A 17,118-nucleotide genomic window follows, 5' to 3' on the forward strand; every position below is an offset into this window, starting at 1 on the left:
ATAATCATTGCATACAACTTGACCCTCTAATAATGGTTCATAATTAATCGGGAATAAAATTACTGTTTTACCCATTTAATTATCTCTTGTTTCCTTAAGTCTCATTGACTCTACTAGTGAAGGTTAATTCATAACTAAATTATGAATTTGAGCTCAATAACCTTTCAGTCCCAAAAGTCAACCCTTAAGAGAACCATCATTCAATCTCTTGCGAGAAGGCATAGATTCCATATCTGTATACTATGTCCCCAACCATCTACATTAATGAGTTCCCAAAACAAAAGTTTCTAGCCTGATCATTCTGACAGACCCTAACAAGTGAATCAAAGAACTCATATAACATAAACAGGAGTTCATAGTAACTTCAGGATTAAGTTCTATTTGTATATGATCATCAGTTGATATATTTAATTAATACTTCGAAACGGTATTTAACTAAGTATTAATAAACATATCTGGTCCAATTCTATATATTCCCTAATATATAAAGCACCTCCACTAAAGTGTCCTACCACACTAGTGATCCAGATCTAGATCACATGTATTCATAATACTAGTGGACCGTGCTTGTAGTAATTAATCTAAAGATTCCACAACTTTATTTTACTGCGAACTATTCAAGTTCATTTATCTCAAACACAATCCTCCCGTACCAATACGTGTTTGAGATCACATATATGAACTTAGGAATTTTCCTGATATTTACTTAATATTATCACAAAATAATATAGTCCATAAAATATATGCATAACAAATTCAATTATCATTTATTTATTTTATAAAAACAATGTCTACTACATATGCTTTCAGGGCACATTTCCAACAGTAACATGCTTTTTATGGCACTGGAAGGGCTATTTCGACCGTCTATAGGTCTTTTTGGGCTCTCGACCCAATGTTCATTATCTTCGGTGGTGTTCTTTGGTGCTGACTCCTTGGCTCCGAGGACACCCCAAGTCTTAGAAATTCTCTTCTCTTCTCCCCGAGCAGTAGTCTTGGGGTCTCTCGTGTTTTGGCCTTCTTTTCTTTGGTCAAAATACTAACTTCTTAGTTTTCGTCTCAGATGTCCGAGGAACTACAATTGCTACACGAACAAGGCTTTTACCACTTCAAACAAGAAATCCTTGACATGGCCTGAGGACACTGCGTGCAACAAGATGGTGCGAGGGCGGTAGTTTGAGAACCAATTGGAAAATTGGTTGTCTGTGTTGATGTCCCGACAAAGGGGAGGCCAGTGCTATCGATCTAAAGGGGGTTGAGCGTGGAATAAGTCAACCGAGCCCCTGTTCCACACCCCACTTAGTTGTATGAGGCTGATGGGTTTGAAGTAGAGGAGTACCGCACCCTGCTTCGACATCCCGAGGCCTTGGAGGCCATCATGAGGCATTACATGATCGGGTATAGATGTCTGGTGCACCTTTGTCGAGAATCTAAGAGGGCACACCGCAGCATGAATGGTCTTGGTGCCTGGAGGTAAGCCCACCTGATGGTTGGGGCTGCCCTAGCCTTGCATCAATATTTCATGGACTTCCTGAAGTTGATAGGGATAGCTCCATTTCAACTTTCCCCCAACTTATATCGGGTGTTCGCAGGGATGTACGTTCTGTATTGGAAGTGAAACTGGCCCGCACCTTCCCCAGCGGAGATCCTGAGGAAGAGGAACAACCAGGATGGGTACTACGCCCTGATAAAGTACGTCGCCTCATCCCTCGACTACAAGGCTTCCCAGCATAAGGATAACCATTCTCGGGATTACAAGGATGCCTTCTTCTTCAGGAGCGGGTTTCCGACTTGTAACAACCCGACCCTGATCCTTGACTTCTCCAGGGTTGGTGAGTATCTTCCTAACCATCCTCTTTTTGCTTTGTTTCTTTGATCACTTTGTGTTCTTTGCTTAGTCACTGTTGAATAGGTCCCTTCCATCGAACTCCATATGTCCAAATCTTTGAGGACCACCTCCAGGAGATGAAATCCTTCCCTGAGCAAGATCTGGAGCTCAGATTTTTGGTGATGGAGGACAACCTCGTTGGGTCGGGACTTCTTAGCGCAGGGCAGAAAATACACAATCTTGAGTTGACCAAGTACCGCCAATCCAAGAAATCCCGAGAGCTGGAATCCCGACACATAAATTATATTGATGGGTGTGCCCTGGTAATCTGAACCAGCATCTCCAAGAGGGGCGGCTGGAGAATATCCGGGCCACAGAGGTAGCCTGAGAAGCCCAAGAAGATCGAGAGCTCGAGGAGGAGCACTAGGCGGGGATGGCGGTTTCTCATCTTGCCCCAGGTAAATCTCCCCTTACTCTATACCATGCCACATACGTAGGGGATAGGATAAGTCCCGAGCATGTTTGGACTTCTCCCACCCTTCTCCATTGTGTCCAGATTGCACATCGACATTGGACTAGGGAAGACGTTTAGGACTACTTAGATCTGATAGACATCTACCTTCACTGCTCGAGGAGACTGTTACCTCCTTAGGGCTTTATACCCATAGACCATGTGACATCTCTCAACTCCAACTGGTTCTGCTAATATGACACCAACTTGAGTTGTGAGATGGGAGATAAAGCTAGACACCTTCAACACTTACACCAAGACATAACTTATGGCGGGATTCCAAGAAGCCTATAGTACTGTTTTATGTCTTTGTTTTGGAATTTGTCCTACCAATTTCTTTATTCTTGCATGCAGACCACGTGGGGCTAGCTGATATTTCCCGATCAACCTTAAGGCTGGGAGCGCCCCCAAGCTCCTCGACCACCGGAGAACCATTGCGTTCTCGGGAGGATTTCGACTCTGCTACACCAGCTAAGAGGTAGAGGGTTTCCTCTCCTCCAGCGGATGTTCCCGTGGTAGACTTTCCCTTTAGAGGCTGGTGAAGTGGTCCAAAGCTCGGACCAACAGGAGTTGGCTTCTCGCCCCCGACTCCTGGTATACACCGAGAGGTACAAGGGGGACTTGCTGGAGCAGTACCAAGCGATGCTCCAACACTTTGATGCGAGGATGGCAGAGGTAACAAACCTTCATAAAACTGCGGAGGCCCTACACCAACTGAAGCCTCGGAGAAAGCGATCTATTGTTCCTCTGATAGGTTGAGCTGAGATGGAGACTCTTTAATCTGCCAAGCTAGGGGTAGTTTTCACCCCTATCGCGGCTGAGCTCCTCCAGGGGTGAGCTCCACCATGTGTGAGTTGACCGCCCATAGCTTTGCTCGGTTGGGTAACAACAACGAGGCCTCTCTTGTTGCTTCATGTCGATATGTCGCTATCCGGGTAAGTCACCTCTTCTTGGGATCTTACTTTACTTACCCTCTACACTTCTTGAACTAATTTTTCTTTTTATGCAGTCAGCCTTGGCTTGTTAATGCTTAGGCGATATCATGGTGGAGAAGTCATATGAACTCTAGCAGGCCCATGACAAGATAGCGGTTCTCAATGAAAAGAATCGAGCCCTTTCAGAAGAGCTCAATCGCCGTCAGGCCGTCTTGGAAGCCAAGCAGAAACACTCTCAGGAGCTTGAGGAGGCTGTACTCAAGACCTTCGAAGATTTACAAAAGGCCAAGGAAGAGACTAAGATGGCAACGACGGAGTTTGCTCAGGGAGTCTGAGAGATCTCCCAACTTTAGAAGTAGCTCAAGGAAGCCACAAATAGAGTCAAGCTTGGCGAGAGAAATGCCATCCAAGCCATGGAGAGGAACAGGTCCTCTAAACATCAGGTGGACAAGATCAAGTAGGAAGTTGAGACCATTGCTGAGGATGCCTTTTACGTGACCTAATTTCATAATAAGGAGATGAGCCTGGACTTCACAAGAGAGCCCAAGAAGTACAAACTCCTCTCGAGGAACGTCTATAGGAAACTCAAACTGCAGAGCGGGCTCAGACTATGGCTCGCGAGGATTGGAAGGCTCCTTTGACATGGTGGAGAAGGTCCTGGAGGGCCACGCGGCATGCCTCTCTCATTTAGGCATGCATGCCATAGTTTATTGTGGGTATAAAAAATTAATGCTTGAACCCCCGAGCTCTGTTGTAAATAATTTTTGAGTTACATATGCAGCTTGCAGTCTATACTATTATTATTGAATTGAAGCTTAGTAAATAGGCAACATGGACTTTGTTAATTCAACCGTGCATAATGTAACTCATGAGAATCCTAAGTCCCCAACTTAGGTCTTGTACTCGAGTCTCGAATACTCGAGCCTTTATCAACTTCTCTTAGTACTTAAGACAATTTTGGCATTTTGTGTTGCTCTGTAGGCTCATGGTCCTCGAGAGTAACTTTAATGCGGCCTTGCATCCCCGAGTTCCAACGACTCAAGACGAGGCCAACCTGTGGTACTTAGAGCTTGAGGATCTTCCTGCCAGTGTCTAGACGCTTGTGCATTTAGTGTTTCCTCTTAGGCCTGTGGTCCTAAGAGTAACCTTGATGCAGAGTCAAGTGAGGGCACTTGACTATCCTACGCCTCAGGCTTGGAGGAGGCCTGTTTGCACCGTAAGGTTTTTCCTTAGCGCTTGATGCTTGGGACATTGTGTTGCCTTCTACGCTCAATGTCCTTGAAAGTAACTTTAATGTCTTCCATTGTTCCCGAGTTCCAATGACTCGGGCCCCTAGGAGGTCATTCGCACTAAGCTACCTGCCCCCGGATATGTGGTTACTGTGGGTTAGCTTGGGCCTTTTGATTTGCCCCTCGAGTTCACCACTCGGAACCTAATCACGTGGAAGTCGTGAACTCATTATCCTAGGTTTAGGTAATTGAGTTCCCCTCCCTTAGACTACGTTTTTGCGACACTCAAGTTCTAACACTCGAGGTCTAGCTCTAAGCTCCAATGACTCGGGCTTTCGTTCACATATTTAGATCATAGGACTGGACCATTGCTCCTCGCGCACAATGTCCACGGGAGGTCACCTAAGTCCATTCTCGTGCAACTTGGGTTTTATACTCGGGTCGACCCCTGACTTCGAGTGTAAGTGACTCGGGCCCCAATTTACATTTCAAGATCGAGGGACTTGGTTATTACTTCTTGGACACGGAATCCACAAAAGGTAACCCTAAGTCCATTCTCTTGCCATTTGGGGCAAATAGTGCAAGGTCTCGCAGAGTCTTCTGCTTAAGTTTTAGGTGACTTAGGCTCGTGTCCGAGTACAGATGACTCGGGCTTCCATTCACATCTCAAGGATTAGGACTTTTCTATTACTCCCCGGGCGCGTACTATCCTTGAGAGAATATGCTAAATCCAATCTCGCGTTACTTGGATCTCTTTGGCACTGGGTATTTCACCGGCCAAGTAGCTATGGGGTCTCATGATACTAAGGATGCTTCACTCATTGACTAGCTTAGCCTCCCAGGTCAACGACTTCTCGATGCTATTTTTTCTTCAGGCTTACTGGGGACTTGGTCAGTGCTCCTTGGGAACAATGGCCATAGGAGGTAACCCAAGTCCTTGCCTCAGGACCGAGTACAGAGGACTCGGTTTTCCATTCATCGAGATCAAGGGACTTGGTCAGTGCTCCTTGGGCGCAATGTGCACAGGAGGCGACTCCGCTCTGAACAAGCTTAGTTTCTTAGGTCGCGGACTCAAAACTTCTTAGTTTCCTAGGTTTTTCTATTCTTAGGGTGTTGATAATAGGATTACTCCACTTTTCACAAGCTTAATTTCCTAGGTTATCCTCCACAGGGCGTGGTACTCTGCGAGGCTTCCCTAACTTCATGCCCCCTAAGTGATCGGAGACTAGTCTGGGTTCACTTTTCCAGGCCAACGAACGGGTGCTCTACGAGTAGTACATACAAAATAAAGGACACTAACAAATATAAGCTGAATCTAAAAAAAAATTGCCGTGTTTTTTTGCATGGTTTCCATTAATTGTGTCTAGAGGCTACAAGGAGATTACAAAAATAAATAAATTTATCACTCATCACTGGTAATACTGCGCGAAGATGCTCGACATTCCAGGTGTGGTGTAATGTCCTCCTAATCCAGGATCGTTACACTGTGTACTTTAAGTGTTAGACTTGCTAATCAAGTCATTTGGTTTAAAATGTGTAACTATGATTAATGTCAAGGGTTAGGGTTAAAATTTTTGGTCAAAGGAACCGTTGACTTTTATTTAAATAGGTTCATTCATTCATGGGATCCCAAAATATTACAACCAAACTTTTAGAAAGGTGTATGTACGTAAAAAATTACATCCAGCCAACCTAAGCGGCAAAAATAGGGCTACAACCCTAGTTCCTCTGAGATATCCTCGACTGTGGTGGCCGAGCAACCGCATATGTACATGCCGTCACCAAAGCTCTCCAACTCATGGCTGGTCAAGCTGTTCTTTTCCCTTATTTGCACCACAGAGCACCTGTGAGCCAAGGCTCAGCAAGAATACTTAAGCATGTGCATAAATAGAAAATACAGATTTCCAGATACTTATCTAGCATGTCCAGCAGTAATAACCTACTCATATATAGTCATTCAGTTACAAATAAATGGTCATTGGACAAATTTGGGGCCACTTCCCTGAATAGTTGACCATAGAGTCAACTCCGGGGCCCTATGCCCTAGCTACGCGACCTTAGAGTCACATGGGGCCCTCGCCCTTAGCTCTGGGTAACTAGCCATAGAGCTAGCCAAACACCTTTGGTTTTCCAATGACCGTAGGGTCGGCCAACATAATAGTACGTTGTTGATTTAGGCCTAAGCCCTTCAGCTAATGCGCAGTGCGCTATTGTCGTCCTTGGCTAATAAGTCAAGCCTTGAACCAGGTATTTGAACATCAAAACAGAAATAGATATGGATAGGCATACCCCAACAAAACGAGTACACATGCATGTTAATCACATAACACCATCAAGTAACCGCAATCATAATAATAATCATACTTATTTAACGGGGCCAAGCCCTAGCCACGCGAACCATGCAAAAAGACATGTAACACTTAAGCAAGTATAGAATATTCAAGTAGGATTAATCAACATGTGAAACGATAACTTAAACATAAACATTCTCAGGGGCCCAAGCCCTAATCATAATTGTTATTAACAGTCGGGCCAAGCCCTGATCACATACAACACATATTGGGTGCAATTTTCTTACCTCAAGTTCGAGTATAGCATAAAATAAGTACGACCCTCGAGCATGATCCCGGTTCTGAGCTTCTAGAGATAACCTAGTCACAACAATAATATAGGATTCCATCAATATTGAGAAAATAAAGGCTTTTATACCGAGCACTAGCCTCTAGGGCCTCGAATTCCACTAAACCTGGTAGTAGAATCGATCCCAAGCCCTAAGGAAAAAGTTCCCATCACTATTAACTCACCAGGGCCAAAACAGTCCAGGCGGGTTGTGACCTACCCTTGAGGGCTGGGGCACACCCCTCAGGTCAGAGGCCCTCCTCCTATGCTAAAGGGACACGGGCCACGACCTGCCCTAGAGGGTTGCGGTGCGCCTCCCAGGGCCTTGGGTTCGGTTGAGTCACGTCCCCTCAAGAACAGAGCTGTGACTTGGCCCTGCGAATCCAGATTTCCTTCATTTTTCAACAGCCAAATCCAACTAAAACTGTCCCAATTTCACCCCTAAAGCATTAATTCAACCATCACAACAATTTTAATATCTTCCCAGGAAAAAAACCCAACTAAAACCTAGTTTAAAAACCCACCAAAAATCAAACTTCCATACTTGAGCCACAAGCCCAAGAACACCTCCAATTTTAAGGAAAACATGGCATAATTCAATCTGAAACAAGGATCAAGATATTACCTTAGCTATGAACGGTGATCCCCTAGCCACAAGCTATCCGAATTCTAATTTCGAGCCTTCAATTCTTTAGTTTCCAACCACAATCTTCTTAACTCTTCAAAGACTAACTTAGAAAGTTGAGAGAGAAAAAGAGAGAGAGGGAGAGTTGGTTTAGCAAAGTGTTTGTGTGTTTCTTTATGTTTTCCTAAGGCTGAAGTTTACTTAAGCTAATCCCGAGGCTCGGGGTACCAAAAACGTCCCCGAGGGAAAAATTGTCAAATTCCCCAGTATTCCCTCCTAAACTCACTAACTCTAAATATATCCCCAATTATTCATTCTCATTACCCGATAACCTGATTTAATGCTAAATACCTAAAATACCCCTTGACTCGCCTCGAGTCGGGTATTGGGTCCCGTTGGGACTTTCCCGCTAACTTGCTCCCTAGGATCGTCTCGTGCTGAGTAACCCAAATAAACCCACATAATAATGTGGTCTCTCACATATATCACATATATATATATATAATTATGCCCATAACGAGCCAAATTACGAAAATTGCCCTTTTAATAAGAAACAGGTCGAAATGCATATTTAATATCCTTAAACATGCATAACTAGTTATATTATCATATAACTCACATAATCACAATCAAATATACCAAATAAACATATAATTCCATATACTGTCACCCCGACCCCCTAATCAAGGCCTTAAGCCTTATTAGGTAATTTTGGGACGTTACACGTGGGTTATCAATTCCCCATTTAGTTGGGCTAATTTGTATATCCCCGGACATACAATTCTCTCAAATAGGTATAGGCCCTCCCAGTTAGGTCCAAGTACTCCCGTACCGGGGTCTTGGGAGGCTAAGAAGACTCTTCGAAACACCAGATCTCTGATTCCAAACTTTTTGTCTTTCACTTTAGAGTTAAAATATCTGGCTACTTTCTGCTAATAACACGATAGTCGAAGCTTCACAGAGCTCCTCCACAAGGTCCAGGGATTCTCAGAGTAAAGCATGGTTTGTGGTCGGATCATACATATCCCGCCAGTGCGTGGAGATTGCTGCCTCAACTAGGAGCATGGCCCCATACCCATATGCCATAGAGAATGGCGAGTGGCCAGTGGAGGTCCTGGCAGTGGTGCGGTAACTCCACAGTGCTCTGGGCAGCTCATCCGGCGAAGCGCCTTTCTCCTGTTCAAGCCTTTTCTTCTAGGTGGCTTTGAGCGTCTTGTTGACTGCTTCCACATGATCATTTTCCTGCGGGAGGGCCACAAAGGAAAAGCTCTTCACAACCCCGGGCTGCTGACAGAAGTCTGTGAACACCTCGTTGTCAAACTGCAAGCCATTATCGGAGACTATTTTCCTTGGGAGCCCGTAACAACAAACGATGTTCCTGATGAGAAAATCAGTGCCTTCTTAGAAGTGATTATAGCGAGTGGCTTGGCCTCGACCCACTTCGTAAAGTGGCCGACCACCACTATTGCATACTTCACTTCTCCTTTTCCCGTGGGCAATGACCCGATAAGGTAAATCCCCTAAACAACAAAGGGCCAAGGGCTGGTCATCAAGGTGACTTCATTTGGAGGAGCTCGAGGTATATTTGTGAAGTGTTGGCACTTGTCACACTTCTTGACGTAGTCCATCGTGTCTCTTTTCATGGTGGCCCAAAAGTATCCCTGTCTCAAGATCTTCTTGGTGAGGCTCTGCCCCCGGCGTGGTCCCCGCAAAAGCCATGACACTTCTCGAAGTATCAGATTGGCCTCTTGCCTAGACACAGATTGGAGCAAGGGCAATGAATATCCTCGCCTGTACTGTTTGATGTCCTTGAAAACATACTGAGGGCCTGGTAAAGCAGTTTCCGAGCTACTTTCTTATTCTGCAATAATTCCCCAAATACAAGATATTTCACTATGGGCTCCATCCAACTGTCCTGGGTTTGGACTGCTTCCACTTCCTTGGGGGCTGAGATGCTCGGAGAAGCCAAATGGTCAATGGGGACTACATTTATTAGTTCAACATCCTTGGTTGTTGCAAGCTTGGCCAGGGCATCAACGTTAGAGTTCTGTTCTCGTGGCACTTGTTGAATGGTGAATTTTTTGAATATATGTAACATTTCTTGGGTCTCACCAAGTAAGCAGCCATTCTTGTCCCCCGGGCGTGGTACTCCCTAAGTGCCTAATCAACTACAAGTTGCGAGTCATTTAAAATCTCGAGGCTCTCGGCCTTGACCTTTGGAGTAACCCTTGAGAAAGCAGTTGTCAATACCAATTATAGGTCTTCATCCAGCCTTGAATCCCTATTTACAAGCTTTTAAGCATATGTAGACCCTCTCAAACATCCTTTTCTAATCAACAATTTTTTTCTTAAGCTTTGTTGTGCTTCCTAGATTTGTAGCGATAAGCATTTTGTAATAATATTTTAAAATGGCGTATTGCTCAACAACGCTACCTTCCAACACGACTGTAGCTATTACCTTTGCCCTATAGTAAATCCATTCTGACACATGGGTGTATATTGTCTTTAATGCCTTCTCTCTAAAAGTTAAATAACTCATGTTTGGATTCATCCTAAATTCATCTAAGAAGTACTTGGCCAACCACCTAGAAGTAGTAAGACGGTTGTCAAACACTACTCCACAGTTATGCTTCTTTACCAAGGTCTTCACTTTGAATGTACTCCCATTAGCCTTTGAGAAACTTGCGTACAACATCCATTCACATCCAACACCCTAGCATTTCACTTTGATTCTATTTCTGTCATTACTGATAAAAACATATTCTTTGTCATTAGCAAAGAAATGATCTCTAAGGGCATGCCTCAATTTAACAGTCTCAAACTCCATTCCAAGCACAAATTTGAAATCTTTGAAATTAATGTTTGGGTTGAAGTTTCTTCTTGGCTTTTTAGGGACTTTGGCCTCATCATCACTATGCACACTGTTCAATGATAACTCTACAAAATAGAGTTATTTTACCACATTTTTATACTAATTGTTGCTTAGTCTTTGAGTTTTTAAGTAACTTATTAAGTTTTTAAGTAATTTTGACTTTATTAGTCTTATTGTAATTTTATAGATTTTTGTGTGTTTTTATAGATATTTTATTATAATATGTTGTACTTTAATTATTTGAATTATTGCTATTAAGTTAGAAGTCAAAAAAGAGCATTTTTTATTGATCTTAAATGTGAAATTAAATGAAGTTTTAATTAGTATTTTCAAAGAATTAATATGATTTATTTTATCATTGAAAATATTTAATTATGATTTAATTTATGTTTAATTTGTAGATAATTTTTTTGCATTTTTGCTCTTGAAAAGCAAGAAAAATGAAGGAAAAAGTGGCATTTTCAAGGAAAAGAAAGGAAAAAAATTGTATTTATGAAAGGCCTCCCGAAGCCCCTGCCCAGTCCAACCACGGCCCAGGCCCACCAACCATCTCAGTTGCTCCCCACGGGCTCACCCAGTTAGGCCCACGATGCTCAAGCCCAGCCGCCTGCAGCCCTTCTCCCAGCCACTTGGGCCTGTGCCACCTGCCACCTGCCAGCAGCCCACGGCCCAACCTCCTGCCAGCCCACCAAGCCACTTGCCATTTTCCCATTGAGCCCAACATGGCTCCCTTGTCCCCTTGTCCTAATGTCCAAAAGTGCCACATTTTTACCCAATTTTTCTACACATTTTCACCACAAAATCATCATTACACCCTAAAATTTACCCCTACTTGTCATATTATTCTTAATTCAACTAATCTAATCAATTTAATTAATTTAAATTGATTATTTTAATAATCTCATTTTGGCTATAAATATGTAATTTCAAGACCATTTGTGGGTGCTTAATTTTTGGGTAACCATCATCTTTTCTACCATTTCTCTCTACCATTCTCTCTTCCATTTTAGTGTTTTTCAAGAGCATTGTTCAAGTATGTCTTCTTTTTATTTTGTAATTTCTATTCTAGTTATGTGCTTCTAATATTTTTCATAAGATTATTAAGATCATGATGAAGCAACTTGTGACTAGATAGTATTTATGTTGTATGTTGGTTTCCCTTGTAATGCAACAAAGTTTATGGATTTTTCTTCTTCATATATGTAACGGCTCGGGTTTTAACTGTTCACTGATTAAATAAGCATGAGGGCCCCAGGTCCCATTCATTTTGGCACCCCTAGGTTTAAACCCGCAATCCTCACCTCTTGGCCACTCGTCCCAGTAATGAACCGAACATAATAAAATCAAGCAGTGTGATGGGGATCAGCCGTCTAGAATATGACGGAAATCTACCGTTCATATTTTCTGAATCAGCAACCACTAGACTAACGTCTCTATGCAAACTTTCTACGACATTGTATATATTTTCATGTGTCTCTATACTAACATACAATACAATAGTCGTTTCATGTTGTAGCCACACAATAGAAGTTGACTTGGAGTCCTTTGCTCTCAGCAAGATTTCACCCTCCAATGTATAATCCAGTTATGCTTAGCCAATAATGTAATTATCCATACACTATACTCAGATTAATTATGGCACTTCATAATTCATTATTATTATTTTGGGCAATTTGGTCATTTTAAAAAAATCGTTTGTAAGGATTAAAGATCCTTATTTGGCTTTAAACCCATTCAAGAAATTCATACTAAAAAATTTGAGACTAAACCCTAAGTCTCGGGGAGACCTATCCTATGGTCTCGATACTTCGGCTTGGGTATCGCAATAATATTTTCCCACAATCCGCTAAAAATCTTATTCTTTAAAAGTTCCGCTATTAACCCGTACTTTCAACAAGAGGTTAAATATATAAAAGATTTTAGCCAGGATTATATCCAGAGAATATTAATTAAATTCCTTAATTATATTTTTCAAGAAAATAATCTCTTAATTTTCCTTTTATTTTTCTTAAGGTTTTTAATCTTTAAAATCCGTTCTAAGAAAATAGCATAATTTTAACTTAATTAGGAAAATCGAATTTTTTTCTTATCTTGACTAGTTAATTTTTTCGAAGTCAATTAATCAAGTTTACTTACTAGAAAAATAATTTACTATATTATTTTCTCAAAATATAGGGTTTTAAACCCCTTTTTAATTTATTAACTTATTAATAATTTAAATATTTTATTTTTAGAAAGAATAAAAATTCTTTAATAAAAATAATCTTCACAAATCTCAAAGTGGTATTTTGGGTCAAAAATATATTTTCAAGACTTACCAAGTTTTTATCTTGTAATTAGCACAATTGTACTTTTTACCTTAAGTTCCAAAATCCCATTTTTACACCAAGTGTGAAAACCCAATTCTTCACGTTTTTAACTACATATTTTGTTAGGTCATAACTTGAAATTTACTTACCCAATTGTTACCGAAATTTCTCAATTCCATTTTTGGTATGTTATTTAGGACTTTGTAAAATCTTAGGTCAAAATGAGCATTTTTGACTGGTGAAAATATTTTCCAAATAATGAGGTAAAAATGACCTTATTTTCAAGTCCTTATTTTTTCTAAACTTTGGAACTTAATAACTTTCAAACCGTTCAGTATTTTGTTATCAAATCTTACAGTGGAATACTAGGTTATGCCAAGAATATGTTCACTAATTTTTAGAAAAAACAGGGTTCATTTTACCTATACAGTTGCTATCCAAACTTGATTGGGAAATTAAGAATATGAAAAAAAACAGTTTTTTACCTAAACTTTGAAATAACATAACTCAATTATTTCTAAACAGTTTTTAGTGTTTCAAAAGCTCAATTTTATGTACTCAATCTCAAAAACATCACAGTATAATTTAATTTTACAAAATCAATATACAGTGGATGCTTGACCCCTTGGAAGTTACAACTCAAAACTTGTATTTTTGTTTTACGGTTTTCAACAAAACCCTTAGGGATTTTGGTCCCTATTTTCAAAAATTAACACACATGCATCATAAAAATTATAAAGCAACTACCATAGCCTTATTACATCACTAATAAGAAACTTTAAGCATTAAATATACAACATAATGCTTAAAAAATAAAAACCATACAATAACAACCATAAAAGTAAACTTTTTACCTCTTGTTGTTCTTGCTTTAGGTTTGGATGTTTCTACTAGCTTTGGATCCTTCAAAACTCTTTCAAAACCTTAACCAACTCCCCCAACAACATATATAATTAGCTATTGAAAGACCTATGGTTAAAAACTTTACAAAAGTCAAGTTTTTTGAAACTTTACCTTAGGGAAACCCTTCCTAGACCAAGCTTAAGCTTCCAAGCTTTCTTAGTGTTCTTGATGGTTGAAAATGGAGATAAAACTTGAGAGAGAATTTTTAAAAAAATATGAGAGTGATTGTGAGAGAGGGGGTCGGTTTTGGGGAGGGTTAGAAGAGTTTAGACAACTCTTAAATATCTTAAACACTTGAGTGTTTTTACTATGGCCACTTGATGCCATTAACCCTAATATTTAAAATGGGGATTAAACTAAAACAATTTGGTCCACCCAAATAAACTCCTTCACATGGTTGGCCACCACTTATTTTATTTATGTTATATATATATATTTTAATGTTTAATAATTAATTCCTAAGAAGAAAAATCCAAAATGATTTTCTATAACCTTTTTCATCACACAATAAAATTTAACCTAAGGTCCATTCATGGAATAAAATTCCCCAATTCGGTAAAATTAAACATTTAACACAAAATGCCCTAAAATTTCCATTTTCTCTTAGGTTTATTATTTTTGACCAAAATTTAATTTTTATGAATGTATTTTATGCCCAAAATATATTTTTCATAGTTTTTCATTTTATTTACGAGATTTTTACCCGATTAGGGTTTTTGTGTTGGTCCAAGACCGAAAGTCTTATCTTGACTTTTAATCACAAAATTCATAATTTGGCAAGAAATAACTTTTGGAAATAAATTATAAACAAATATAATATTATTTAAAATAATATTCTTAACTCGGGGAAAAATCTCGACCTGAGTCATTTAAAGGTACCCAAAACGCAGGACGTTACAATATATGTCTTTCATCTTTATTATCTTATATTTGGGATTGTTAGATAATATTGTGCTTTGTTCTTCATTTTGAAAAACGTAATATTCTTTGTGTTAGATGTGTCACTAAATTGTACACATCCAATGCTTAGAACAAAATTATTATGTTTTTCCTTATAAATGTTATTTGATTTTTTATTATTTCATTAGGTTGATTCACATTAAATACTTTGAAATTATATATTTTTTTAAAAGTGAAGAAAAATCCTATCATTTTAGAAATAATTTGTGCTTAAAATTATAAATCTATTTGGAAAATGATAGTTTGACTTATTTTAACTATCAACTAAAACTTGGGAATCAATATACTAACAAGTATTATTAAACTTGCATTTTGTGGATTCTAATATCTTAATAATCTTTCTTTTACAATTTATTTTCAAATCATAATTGGTTTATTTTTATTCTTTTAAATAACTTTATTTGAAATCTTTTATTTTATGTTCTTGACATTAAATCTCATCAATCCTTGGAGCTAGGTTAGAATTTATTAATTTTGGTTTAAAATAGTTTTCTTTTTTATTTTAGACATCTCCTTTGGGTTTGACATCCTTGCTTACACAATCACTATTCTATATGAACGATTCGTGCGCTTGCGATATAAATATTTAAAACATACCCATTTTGGGTCCATCAAGTTTTTCGCGCCGTTGCCGGAGAGTTGCAAGTAAAGAAACAAACTTTTTCTCAAGGTTAGTGAATTCTTCTACTAGTTATTTTAATTTTTGCACTTACAAAAAAATTATATATACAAAAATATATATTTATATAAAAACTAAAAAAATTAGATAAAAAGAAAATTTTGGACGGTTCTACCACCCATTAAAAAAAAACTTACTTAAATATTTATGTATTTATATTTATTGCATTTTTTTTAGTTGATGACACTTGTTCCTCCTTTCTATCTTTTTAATTTTTATAGTTGATGGCACTTGTGCCTCCTAATTTTGTTGTAACTTTGTTGTAGTTTTTATTTCTTGTATATCTTCGTTAGTTGACGACACTTGTGCCTCCTAAACTTTGTTGTAATTTTCTTTATTTATCTTGTTGTTATATATATATATTTTGCAATTTACTAGTTGATGACAATTTTTCCTCCTAGCTAGTTGATGACAATTTCGCCTCCTAGTCTTTTATCTTATTGTTATGGTTGATGGCATGCTATGCCTCCCTACTCTTGCCTAATTTTTTATAGCTTTATTTAATTTTACCTTATTTTTCTTCGTCTCTTATCATATTATTGTGTAATTGTGAAAAATACTTGAAAAAAAACCTAAATCTTCTCCTTTCACCATAAGCAACCTTTGCTTAAAGGAAATTTGAATAAATTTCCCAATCCACCTCTACTAATTAACCTGGGGGAGTTGTTAGTAGTGTGCAAGTAAGTTGAATCAAATAGGCCTGGGACAAGTAAACCATAAAAATTATATTGTTGTGAAATCTCTAAAAATTCAAGTATGCTCTATGGTTGCGGTTTTAACTGATCCTCCACATCAGAAAATTGTTTGTTTGAGATTATCTTTGTTGCCTTGTTTGTGAAAATTGTATGCATCATTAGGAACGTAACTCTAAAAATTTATTAGTAAAAAGATGTTTATCTTTGTTTGTAATTGAAAGTGTTAGTAAAAATTTGAGCACCATGGAACCCATTGCTAATATTAATAGAAATCATGTTGATGAAAATGTTGTGCCTGAAAAAACTTTGCTTAAATATTTTGCACCTATTTCATCTAATGCTCCTTCACGTATTGTTTTTCCTACCACTTCTGCCACCCATTTTGAGCTTAAACCATCAATCATTCAATTGTTGCAATCTTTTTATGGGTTAGATAGAGAGGATCATTACATTCTTAGAAATTTGCTCAACATTTAAATTTCAAAAAATTTCTGATAAGTCGGTCAACCTAAGATTATTCCCTTTTTCATTAAAAGATAAATAAAAAACTTGGTTAAATTCCCTTCCCACAGGGCCTATAACTACATGAGATCAACTTATAATAAATTCTTGCTTAAATTTTTTCCTATGTCTAAATCTGATAGTCTAAGGAGAGAAATCTCTGAGTTTTTTCAAAAAGATAATGAAGAGTTTTATGAATGTTGGGAAATATTTAAAGGTTTATTATTAAAATGTCCTCATCATGGTTTTGAAAAATGGAGACTTGTAAAATATTTTTATGATGGTTTGACTCCCTCTAATTGTGAAATGATTCAATCTATGCATACCGATTTTTTTAAAAAAAAATTCAAGGACAAGAGGCTTGGGACGCCCTTGAAGATTTGTCTGTCAATTCACAACAATGGAATTATTTTGATCCTAGGTCTATGTCAACTAATTCACCAAAAAGAGGA

General features: G+C 38.7%; 1 non-coding gene across 1 annotated transcript; it reads right to left on the reverse strand.

Annotated features, from left to right (window-relative positions):
* Positions 1-16,807: 16,807 nt before the first annotated feature.
* Positions 16,808-16,914, reverse strand: LOC133833455 (small nucleolar RNA R71). Its single transcript, XR_009892833.1, has one exon. It is a non-coding gene; the product is annotated as a small nucleolar RNA R71 (small nucleolar RNA).
* Between the last annotated feature and the right edge of the window lie 204 nt (positions 16,915-17,118).

The sequence above is a fragment of the Humulus lupulus genome, chromosome 4, assembly GCF_963169125.1.
Source record: "Humulus lupulus chromosome 4, drHumLupu1.1, whole genome shotgun sequence".
Classification (NCBI taxonomy): Eukaryota; Viridiplantae; Streptophyta; class Magnoliopsida; order Rosales; family Cannabaceae; genus Humulus; species Humulus lupulus.